This window comes from Schistocerca nitens, chromosome 3 (genome assembly GCF_023898315.1).
Source record: "Schistocerca nitens isolate TAMUIC-IGC-003100 chromosome 3, iqSchNite1.1, whole genome shotgun sequence".
NCBI lineage: Eukaryota > Metazoa > Arthropoda > Insecta > Orthoptera > Acrididae > Schistocerca > Schistocerca nitens.
In genome coordinates this window covers 505,873,271-505,886,350 of record NC_064616.1, presented here as the reverse complement: position 1 = coordinate 505,886,350, position 13,080 = coordinate 505,873,271, and the positions used below count along the sequence as shown (strand labels likewise).

Below are 13,080 nucleotides of genomic sequence, written 5' to 3'. Positions count from 1 at the left end.
ACGTTGGGTGGCACGGGATACATGCGGACGTGCATTGTCCTGTTGGAACAGCAAGTTCCCTTGCCGGTCTAGGAATGGTAGAACGATGGGTTCGATGACGGTTTGGATGTACCGTGCACTATTCAGTGTCCCCTCGACGATCACCAGTGGTGTACGGCCAGTGTAGGAGATCGCTCCCCACACCATGATGCCGGGTGTTGGCCCCGTGTGCCTCGGTCGTATGCAGTCCTGATTGTGGCGCTCACCTGCACGGCGCCAAACACGCATACGACCATCATTGGCACCAAGGCAGAAGCGACTCTCATCGCTGAAGACGACACGTCTCCATTCGTCCCTCCATTCACGCCTGTCGCGACACCACTGGAGGCGGGCTGCACGATGTTGGGGCGTGAGCGGAAGACGGCCTAACGGTGTGAGGGACCGTAGCCCAGCTTCATGGAGACGGTTGCGAATGGTCCTTGCCGATACCCCAGGAGCAACAGTGTCCCTAATTTGCTGGGAAGTGGCAGTGCGGTCCCCTACGGCACTGCGTAGGATCCTACGGTCTTGGCGTGCATCCGTGCGTCGCTGCGGTCCGGTCCCAGGTCGACGGGCACGTGCACCTTCCGCCGACCACTGGCGACAACATCGATGTACTGTGGAGACCTCACGCCCCACATGTTGAGCAATTCGGCGGTACGTCCACCCGGCCTCCCGCATGCCCACTATACGCCCTCGCTCAAAGTCCGTCAACTGCACATACGGTTCACGTCCACGCTGTCGCGGCATGCTACCAGTGTTAAAGACTGCGATGGAGCTCCGTATGCCACGGCAAACTGGCTGACACTGACGGCGGCAGTGCACAAATGCTGCGCAGCTAGCGCCATTTGACGGCCAACACCGCGGTTCCTGGTGTGTCCGCTGTGCCGTGCGTGTGATCATTGCTTGTACAGCCCTCCCGCAGTGTCCGGAGCAAGTATGGTGGGTCTGACACACCGGTGTCAATGTGTTCTTTTTTCCATTTCCAGGAGTGTATTTAAAAAGCTTTTAAGAGTTACCACATACAAAATTCAAAGGCATCACTTCTCAGCATGCCCTCATTCATTTTGCGAGTAACATGCTGAAAATAGGAAATTTTAATAATGTCTTTTTTTTTTTTTTTTTTTTTTTTTTACCAAGTGTGTTGGAATTAACTAAAAAACTATACCCAGATACACATACCATGCCAACTGAGACACTTGATTGGTTTCAGTAAAGGTCTATACAGTCGTCTATGAATGAACAAGGCAGTAAAGTAAATGACTTGATTCTGTTCAAGTATGATGTCCCATCACAAATTTATTACTCTTTTGACACAGTCCTAGAGAGGAAGCAGTACATTACCATACTGAATTTTGAAATTCATTGATGCTGCATGGAACTGCACCACATAAATTAATGCTGAAAGTAGGTGCAATGGAACAAGACTCTGAATATCCAATCTCAAAATATTTTTGATCCAGTGCACAATATTAACTGGTGGTGGAACTGGAACAACTGTTTTGATGCCATGAATACCAATGATAACCTACAGACTTACCTTTCCGGTAACTCATGAGATTCACCTTTGGTATCACAATTAACAATGCACAGGGCTAGACACTGAACATTGCTGGAATTGACCTAAACATGCAGTGTTTTACATATCCAGTTGTATGTGGCCCTGTCGCTTGTACCCCAAAACATAGTAATTTTTACACCTAATCCTGAAGAGGTTATCAATGTAGTACACACAGAAATATTTAAATACATGGAAAATATCTGCTGGACCAAAGTTAAAGCATAAACAGGAAGCTTTGTCGGGTTTCATCTGGAGGCTAAATGCAACAATTTTTCAACTGTCTTTACAAACATGATCACTATTAGAATTTGGAGATAATATGCTGTTCAGAGGCCTGCAGTGGGCATATGTGGCCTGCCTAAGACAATAGCCATGACTAGCAGGTGAACCTCAATTAATGCTGCTGAGTTAGCTGTAGAGCGGCACCGAGGTCTGCCAGACTGTGCAGTGCCCTGCCGCAGCCAGAGTCCACTCGAGGGCTATTTGTCTTGGCTGCTTGTCTAATCCAGGTGCCCGCTAGGTGGACGCAAACCAAACTCTCTGTGGTCCATTTGCAAGCATCTTTGTACTTTGCTCTATATTTACCGATACAGTATTTAACCTCAGGTCTTACACTAAATTAACTGATGGCTGTAACATCAGTTGCAAGATGATTCCTTGAAGCTTCTCTGTTGCATATAGTTGGTAAATCAACATATTGTTACATACATCTGAAAAACAGTTAATTTTATTGAAAGTCATCCTACAAATTATCAAATTTTTGCAATACTGTGTTATGAAATGACAAGTATTTTTAAGTTTTATTTGACACTCATGGGAATTAGGTAGTCATATTGTAGCAAAACTGTTCTCATATTGAAATATCCTCTCAGATTAAAACTGTGTGCCAGACTGAGACTCGAACTCGGGATCTTTGCCTTTTGCGGGCAAGAGCTCTGCCAACTGAGCTACCCAAGCATGACTCACACCCCATCCTCACAGCTTCACTTCTGCCAGTACCTCATCTCCTACCTTCCAAACTTTACAGAAGTTCTCCTGCGAATCTTGCAGAGCTAGCACTTCTGAAAGAAAGGATATTGCGGAGACATGGCTTAGCCGCAGCCTGAGGGATGTTTCCAGAATGAGATTTTCACTCTGCAGTGGAGTGTGCGCTGATATGGAACTTCCTGGCAGATTAAAAATGTGTGCCGGACCGAGACTTGCACTCGGGACCTTTGCATTTCGCAGGCAAGTGCTCTATCAACTGAGCTACTCAAGCACGACTCAACGACTCATGCCCCGTCCTCACAGCTCAGTTGGTAGAACACTTGCCTATGAAAGGCAGAGGTCCCGAATTCGAGTCTCGGTCCGACACACAGTTTTAATCTGCCAGGGAGTTTCATATCAGTGCACACTCCACTGCACAGTGAAAATCTTATTCTTTTCTCATATTGTACTAAGTGTATATTTTTATCTTCAGCTACAACTTTTCCAAGGCAATGCCCCCCCCCCCCCCCCCGATTGATAATGAACATAATCCTCAATATATGTCTTGTGAATATCCCTAAGTTGCTCATGTTACTTTTGTTTCCTCCCATATATGCGTAGCACTTTTCTCCATATCAGATGGAAACTCTGCAACAAACGAGAGCCGACTTTCCCATTACAGTTCTCCTAAGAGTCAAATACTGCATTTTAGTGTATGTGTCTGTCCACATTACAGTTGTACATGCATGTGCACAATGCATCATCATATTGCAGCACTTTGGGGTTCATAGCCACATGGTATTCTACCACCACCACCACCACCACCATCGGTCTAACCATTAGGAGAAGCTTTGCAGGTATTAAAGTGGTGCAACAGGGTTGTGGTACAGTTATCGTGCTAATAACTTGCAACAGTCATTGCACTATGGAAAACTTGCAGATTTAGTCTGAATATCTACAATCAGTGTAATATTCTGCCATATTAGGTTATCTCTTGCTTTCTTCAATGAATGTAGGTTCCGTCCTCCAGTTTCTTCCACAAAATTTCTAATCGTTGAAGAAAGCTTTGCTGTTCACTATGTATTTTTGACAACAGCAAGGGGAGGGGGAGTTTCTTGTGTACAATGATGTGGTGAGCTTGACTCAGTGTACCAGAATTAGCAGATACTATAGAATTAAAATATAGTGCAGAATTTAATTATTAAACACTTGGAAAAGGGGATATCTTCTCATACACAAGGCCTGTTCAGAAAATCCTGAAAATTTCTTCACAAAGTTCTTCTATGCTTACCTTTTACTTATTGTGCATGGTCTCCTTTGAAATACTCCCCTACACAATTGATATAACGCTCCCAGTGCCGTTTTGACTTCTGGAAGCAGTCTTTGCATGCCTCTTGCTGGATCGTATGAAGTGGTGTTTGTGAATTTTCTTTTATCTTGTCTGTCATTGCAAATCTTTGTCCTTTCAACAGGGTTTTCAACTTTGGAAGAAAGAAAAAAAAAAGTGTGCAGGGACCAGGTGTGGAGAGTACAGAGGATGAGGCAGTGTGGTGATTTCATTTTTTGTGCAATAGTCATGCACCAACAGGGATGAAGGTGCGGGCATGTTATCATGATGCAAGAGCCATGAATTGTCTCACCATATTTCAGGCCGTTTCCTTTGCACATTTTTTCACAGGCATCGCAAGATGCCCCAATAGTACCACCAATAACAGTTTGTCCTTGTGGCACAAATTCATGATGAACCAATCCTTCAAAGTCAAAGAAAACTATGAACATGACTTTGACATTTGACATGATCTGACGAGCTTGTTTTGGTGTTTTTAGAACCTTTTCCGACCCATTGCAAAGATTGAACCTTGGCCTCAACATCATAATCTCATCACCAGTTATAATTCTCTTATGGTACATCTTGTTTTCTTCTGCAATCTCTCTTACAGTCAGTCTTCCATTGGCATGCACAATTTCATTGTCATTCCTGACATGAGCGTCGTCAGTAGACGTCAAAGGGCGTCCTGAAGGAGGGTCATCTTTAACCTCTTTCCAGTCATTTTTAAACCATGTGAACCATTTGCAACACCAAGTATGGCTTAAGCACTCATCATCGTTGATGTGTGTCTGGAAAGGTTTTCTTGAGTTTCACGCAAATTTTAATGCAGATGCTTTGCTCCCATAACTCTGCCGAATCGAAATTCGCAAACTGTGAAACACAACGTTCTACTCAATACGGCACTGAACATCAACTATCAGACATACAACAATGAAATTTCCAGCAGTTACACATCAAACACAGGTGAACAGACCTCATACACACTTAGCAAAAAATACTGATGTCGGGTACATATTGGAATGTAGTATTTATTGGAAAAGGAGGAGAAGAGTGTACCATAAAGAATTTAATAATAGCACAGAAACATGAACAAATACAGCATTCAAGTTGAAAATGTAATGGCCAAGTAGTTAAATATTTGTATATGATAATGAATGTCTACTTACAAATGTTTGTCTTTTCTCTTTCTTTCTAATGCACAGTGTAATAATAAGATCTCCCCAAAATGTAATCTTACAATGCTGATTTATGCATCGCTGAAATTACAGGGACACCTTTAATTTCACAACCATGTATTTCAAATGACATGAAGACCACACAGAAACTGCTGTTAAAATGAGTATTTGTGACCCACTGCCCGGAAACAGGAGTTTCTGCAAGAGTGGCTTATAGAAGTCGTCAGTGATCAATAAGGTGAGGTGCTTATTAAATAGGAATTATGTTACTTGAAGAAACAGCAGCCAGCCACTTTTTATACAGCTTAAGCTTGTGTATACCATAACGCATTTCAGGTTTTGACCCATTGCCGTGTAGATCTTCATCAATACAACGCCCCCCCCCCCCCCCTATCTCTCTCTCTCTCTCTCTCTCTCTCTCTCTCTCTCTCTCTTTGTTACTGCATTTTGAACACTGCCACTGTCATAAGGAAAATAACAGTTGTATGAGCTACCACATTTCCTGAATTGTATATTTATGTTTAATTAACAGTTAATTTCAGTTACTCCTTTTCCATAACTTTTAGCCCCTTTTTTCGCATTTGTGTACTGTGTGTGTGCGCGCGCTCACACACAGTACACAAATACGAAAAAAGGGGCTAAAAGTTATGGAAAAGGAGTAACTGAACTTAGCTGTTAATTAAACATAAATACACAATTCAGGAAATGTGGTAGCTCATACCACACACACACACACACACACACACACACACACACACACACACTTTTCACATCATTCATGCAGCATGTAAAATTTTCTTGTACATTCCATAGTTACTTTGTCATCTTAATATTGCAAACATGAAACTGTATATACCTTTATATGAGTAAATTAATAATGATGGGATATTTCTTGTGTACCATACAATGAATGTACTGTAATGAGTCACTAAATGTTATTTTACAGGTAATTTTTTCACACTATTTATGTGAAATTACTAAAGTTCAAACACAGAATTAGAATGATGTCGCATTTTCTGTTGGACCCATTTAGAGGGCCCAGATCTGGCCTGAGGTACCTGTGAAGTCCCGCCTACCTATAGCATCAGGCCTTGTATGTTAAAAGCGTGGTTTAGTGCATTTTGAGGAGGATGCAGAAGGTCTGTTACCCTCGTCTTTTATTTCTGCTGAGTATATTGTCAACTAGGTAAGGACTGTAACCATTGTTGTATGATATTTATTTATTATTTTCAATTCATTTTCAAAATACAGTTTGGTTTCTGATATAGATAGAAGGTGGTCCACCATGGAATGTAAACCTGCACGTTTGTGTGTTACCACAAACCAAACCAGATTTTGAAAATGAATGGAAAATAATTAAAGAAATAGCATACAGCAATGGTTATAGTCCTGCCATAATTGACAGCATACTTAGTGAAAAGAAGAGGCAGAGGATAATAGCACTTCTGTATTCTACTCGGAAAACACTAAACCACACTGATAACAAATGGTCCCCCATGCTATGAGGGGTGTTCAGTAAGTAATGCAACACTGTTTTTTTTTCTGCCAGTTTTGTTTGAAAAATTCAGAATTTATTGTGGGCTTTGTGGAATATTGCTGCTTCAGCCCCTACAGTTTCATGAACTTCCAGTAGCTGGCAGCACTATACATAGCCTTCAAAATGGCATCTGTAACATAGGTATATTCCAAGCAAAGAGCTGTCATTGAGTTTCTTTTGTCAGAAAACCAGAGCATCACAGATATTCGTAGGTGCTTGCAGAATGTGTATGGTGACCTGGCAGTGAGCTGAAGCACGATGAGCCATTGGGCGAAGCATCTCTCATCATCACAACAAGGTAGCACAAACCTGTGTGACCTCCCGCGTGCTGGCTGACCAGACACACAGCTGTGACTCCTGCAATGTTAGAATGTATGGACACTCTCATTCGAGGTGATTGACGGATCACAGTCAAACACTTCGGTGCACAGCTGCACATCTCTGTTGATAGTACTGACAGACTCGGCCACCAGATAGGATACTCCAAGGTGTGTGCCCACTGGGTTCCTCGGGCTAAGAGAGAAAAAAAAAAAAAAAAAAAAAAAAAAAAAAAAAAAACAACCACACCAGCGAAGGGCTATCTGTGTAGAATTTCTCGCATGTTAAGAGGCTAATCGTGATAATTTTTTGTCGAACAGTGTCATAGGCTATGAAACATGAGTTCATCACTTCCAACAAAGTGGCAGTCTGTGGAGGGGTGCCATGCCACCTCTCCTCTGAAGAAAAAGTTCAGAGCTGCACCCTCAGTTGGTGAAGCCACAGTGACAGTCTTCTGAGGCTCTGAAAGGATTACTCTGTTTGATGTCCTCCCTCGTGGTGCAACGATATTTCTGACGTGTATTGTGCTAAACTCAGGAAATTGAAGAAACAACTTCAGCGTGTTCATCACCACAAAAATGCAAATGACTTCTCACTCTCCATGACAACTCAATGCTTCACACAAGTCTGCACACCCGAGAGGAGCTCACAAAACTTCGTTGGACTTTTCTTCCACATTCATCCTACTGCCCAGATCTTGCTGCTTCCGAATTCCATCTGTTTGACCCAATGAAGGATGCATACCACGGGAAGCAATACTTGGATGATGGGGAGGTTATTGATGCAGGAAGATGTCGGCTCCAATGTCAACCAGTAGAAAGGTACCATATGAACATACAGGTCCTCACTGTAAGGTGGGGTAAGGCTGTTGCATGGAACAGTGATTATGCTGAAAAGTAGAATTTTGTAGCCAAAAGGATGGGGAATAATATGGTGTATTGGAATCTTGAATAAAACTAGCTTGCTTTCAGAAAGCAAATGTGTTGAATTACTTCTTGAATGCTCCCTTGTATATGTTGGTAGAACTTCACAGTTACTTCCCATCAGACTAAAATCCAGGAAATATATTCCAGCTTTTTATACTTGGAATACTGTTGCCTACATTCTGTTCAACAGTAAAGACGAGATTCCACATTTAGAACTGAGTGGAATTTGTAGGATTTTCTGCAGTATGTGTGGCAACTGTATGTAGTTTAATCAGGTGGGGATATAAATGTTAGACTGACTGATAGTGAAAGGCATTGGAGACTGAAAAAGAAAGATTCCTACTTTCCTGAATGTGTTCTAAATGAAAGTCATTCTTATGATATTAAATGCAAGGTCCGCCATAGAGGAACTAAAGGCAACAAATTGACATTACTCAGATGTCCAGCTATTAAAAAACACCAATCAAAGAATCTTCACATGGTCATTTATGACCAAATGCAGTTTCATTACTCACACTTACTAAAGTAGCAGCAGCCAGGAAATATTTTTCTCGCCAGTAGATAAAATGCTTGTTCTAACTGTTTTACACACACACACACACACACACACACACACACACATACATACATTCACACACATTCATTCACATTCACATTTGTTATATAGCGTTGTATTTTGAATAATGTACTCATCTCTGTACTATGCTGAGATTTTTTTATATAGATCATGATTACTTGTTATATTATTATCAGGGCATTCACTGTTAATTTTGTAGCTTGTGTAATTTTTGTTGACGAAAGAAATGTCCTGGAGAAAATCCACAGTTGTTTCAATGAAGTCCTGCAAGAGCATCTGGGGTAACACTACTACCAATTCTGATTATCTTCTTTTCTGCCATAAAGTCTTTATTTGCTTGTGACTGGTTTCACCAGAATATGATGCCATATGTCATAACTGAATCAAAAAAACCAAAACACGCAACTTTGATTGTTTCCATGTCACAAATAGATGCAGTAGAGTGAATAGCAGTAGCTGCTGAGCCCAATCTTTTACATGGGTCAAGGATGTGATCTGTCCATCTATTAATATGTATTCCCAGGGATTTGGAAGACTCGGCTCTCAATTGCACCGTATTTTAGTTCAACATCTTCCTCATTTCTTTGTGTTGTGTGAGATAGAAAGAACAAAGTCGTGTTGACATTGAGTGACATACCATTTGAAGTGAACCAATCTGCAGCTTCCTAGAATGTAGTAGTTGCAGCACTCTCTAGACTGAAGTTGGGCCTTCAGTATTTCAGGTTGTGTTTCCCTCAAGAACAGTTAAATTCCCCTTCTGGCCATCCAAACTTTGGTTTTCCATGATCTCCCTAAATTTATCCGTGCAAATGCCGGGATGAATCCTTTGAAAAGGGCCCACCCGATTTCCACCCCTATTCTTGAGACAATCTGAGCACATGCTCTGTTTCTAATGATCTCACTCTTGACACGATGTTAAACTGTATAATCTTCCTTCTTACAAGAAGATAAACAGTGGTGTGCGTGTGAGATGGAGGTAAATAGCACAATTCAGTGATACACCATTATCCTTATGCTTTATGTATGTTCTCACATGTGAATCGTTATTGGTGTACTTACCTTGCTTTCATACATAAATAAATATTCCCTGTGTCAGCCATGGTCTTGTCAGTAGAAGGGATCAATCCATTTTTCTTTGGACACACAGTCCAATTTCCACTTTTTAACAAGACACACTAAAATACTGATGCTTTGAAGGTTATTTATACTTGTGCATGTTAAAGATACAAAAAATGTCTATTCAAAATAGGCTTATACCCTTTTGATCATTTAAAGTTGTCATTATTCGCTGTAAGCCATATGTCACCCTTTTTTTCTTATTTGTGGACTTTTGCCGAAAGAAGTGCGAATCTGGTTGTAACTTCTACAGAATATTAAACACCTCTAAAATATCACAAGTTTAATGGAAATGGAAATATGAGTGTATAGTTTCGAAGTATTGCAACACAATGCTATTACTCTGCTACTTTTTGTTTTGAGAGTAAATTTTACTGTTTTAATAATGACTTGTAGGGAAATTCTCGAAAGAGATGTTACACAGCGTTTCTATTGCAATGCAAATGTTTAGATTTACTCTAAAAGTGAAGATATTCTTACCAGCCCTCTATCACACTTGTTCATATGTGGATTCAGATTTTTTTTCTTATATACTCATTCTATCTTAAGCTAAAATGCTTGTAAAAAAAAAGAAAAAAACATTTGTCAGTGGGAGTGGGAGTCTGCTGCTCAGGGTAATGTTGATTGCTTTTGAGAGTACTGTTACAATAAGTACAAAAATTTTAATATCTGACTACTTCTGAATCTATAAAGGACTTCAAAAAGTAAGTTACATATTATTATGGCACTGCAGTTAACTTTCATTGAATTCTGCACTACACTTCAAAACAACACAGACACAGGACACTATTTTTCAAAATACTCATCAGTTTTCTGCAGACAACGGTAGGAACTTTCTACTACCCATTCAGTTCCTCAATGATAGAAATCCACTCTTTGATAATGGAGCCATTCTAGAACCACTATGTGAATGTCCCCATCATTGGAAAATCTTTGAATGCTGTGAATCAGTTCCTCGATTGGACATTTTTGTCAGTGGTCGATGTTGATGGCCTTTCTTTCCAATGAGCATCATCCATGTCTATGTGGCGTTCATCAAATTGTTGGCCCTGTTTCACTTTGGTTGGACACGGCATTGCATTTGGTCCACATGATGCCAGAATTTAATGGTGAATCTGTGTGACATCTAGATGTTTTGCCCCACAAGAATCATACTGTCTTACATACTTCAACTTTGGCATAAATTCCAGCTGCCACACCATTTCATTCCCACACTGTGATGCACCTATTAATCTTACCGCAACAGAACTTTGTTTCAGGAAACCCAGAACACCTATTCGCTTCTGACAATGTGCCACTCTTGTTGCACAATGGTCTTAACGTGAGATGACATGTGTAACTTACTTTTTGAACTTCCCTTGTAATAGAGCGTTAAGGGAGAAGTAGAAAATGCAGTTTTACTGCTGAAGTGAGACAGGAATGCTAGTGTCCAAGCTCGTTGCTATGCAATATTTCTAACATCGATAGCATGATCTGGGTTCTCAATAATAGTAGTAATAATAATAATAATAATAATAATAATAATAATAGAGTTGTGATTCTCTGTATTTGAACAGGAGTAATCATTTTTTTAAATTTAAGTGTGCTGCATTAAATTCAGAAACTAAGTTAGGGATTTTAACATGTGTAAACATATGAAAGACTGTACTCTGAGCATGATTCTGCACACATACTGTCACATTACTTCCCACCCACAGATTCCAGTAGCAGCTGTCATCCTGACGTGAATAACATTATCAAAGGCACACGTGAGTCATCATTGGCATTGCCACTGACAATTTCTAGTAGTTTTGAAGAGTAACATTTTCACAGCCAATGATGTGCAGTTGATGTTGCATATGAACTGTGGATGTCTTTGAAATGAAAGTGAACATTTATCAGATCATGTGCATTATGTGTTGTGATACAAAAGGCTTTCATAATAGCAAGTGATATGCAGTCAGTTTTATCAGTTGTTGTTGTTGTTGTTGTTGTTATTGTTGTTGTCTTCAGTCCTGAGACTGGTTTGATGCAGCTCACCATGCTACCCTATCCTGTGCAAGGTTCTTCATCTCCCAGTACCTACTGCAACCTACATCCTTCTGAATCTGCTTAGTGTATTCATTTCTTGGTGTCCCTCTATGATTTTTACCCTCCACGCTGCCCTCCAATGCTACATTTGTGATCCCTTGATGCCTCAGAACATGTCCTACCAACCGGTCCCTTCTTCTCGTCAAGTTGTGCCACAAACTCCTCTCCTCCCCAATTCTATTCAATACCTCCTCATTAGTTATGTGATCTACCCATCTAATCTTCAGCATTCTTCTGTAGCACCACATTTCGAAAGCTTCTATTCTCTTCTTGTCCAAACTATTTATCGTCCATGTTTCACTTCCATACATGGCTACACTCCATACAAATACTTTCAGTATGTTCTGATTAAATGTTAGTCAGTCATATGAGAAAAACAAACTACTCTCAACTTGTACTAGAATTTTCTGAATGACAATCTGCTGTACTGGCTGTTTTTATTTGGTTTAAAATATTATTTTATTTTGTCCTCTTCACTAATGTAAAGTTCTGGTAGTGCAGCCATTTTCAAGTGTCCGAAATGAAGTGTAGATAGAACATAATTAAAGTATAAGCAACAATTAGTCACTGAGTCAACATAATAAAAATTAAAATTAAATGAAAATATAAATAAGACAACTTAAATATTTGAGTGACTGTCAAAAATTATATTGGTCATACATTGTTAAACTGCAGTGGGGTGAAGCAGTTTGCAATAAAATAAAAAGTGGACAACATACAATGAGGGACATCATCAGGTAATTACACACTTTACTATAGTACCAGACATTAAAATAAATAAAAATACCACTTGCAAGTAAGAGCATTTATGGGGTTAAGTACCAAGTACAGCAACCCCCCCCCCCTCCAACCACAAAAAAAAAAAAAAGAGAGGGGCTGGCCAGAGATAAACCTGAGCACCAATACTCTGTGTTGTACAAATAATGTTAAAGGAATCTGTGGTAATCTACATAAACGGTACAGTGCACAAATGAATGGCAGTAACGGAAAGAAGAACTAGTATTCTTTTATTTTACATACTCAAATGTATCTCTGACCACTGGCTGATCTCAACTGTCAGTATTGGACAAGGAATGGGAAAGGTATCAGCTATGTCCTCTTAATACAAATCATCACATCATATAATTTTAGGAGTTTTCCTAGTAGGCAGAGTATTCTATCATTTTTCAGGTATGTTTCTGAAAGATCATTGCTTCCTAATTGAGGCAGTAATGATATTCTGGATGCCTGCTTGAAACTGATGGAAAAATCTAATTCACTTCAAATGACCAGGTTTGTAACTTGTTCTACCATTTCATTAAATTGACAACTCACTGAAACTTTTTGGCACATTAAAACTGTGTGCCAGACCAAGACTTAAACTTGGGACTTTCACTTTTCACTAGCAGGTCTACCAACTGAGCTAACCAAGCACAACTTATGGCCTGTCCTCACAACTTTACTTCTGTCAGTCTTAATCTGGCTGGAAGTTTCATATCAGAGCACA

General features: G+C 40.2%; 1 protein-coding gene across 3 annotated transcripts in view; it reads left to right on the top strand.

Moving 5' to 3' along the window:
* LOC126248430 (uncharacterized) overlaps positions 1-13,080 on the top strand; it is a 195,638-nt gene that overhangs the window by 69,622 nt on the left and 112,936 nt on the right. For all 3 annotated transcript variants that reach the window (XM_049949397.1, XM_049949396.1, XM_049949399.1), the window contains exon 3: positions 5,144-5,288. The gene's annotated coding sequence lies outside the window, so the exon portion shown is untranslated. The remainder of the gene's footprint in view (positions 1-5,143; positions 5,289-13,080) is intronic.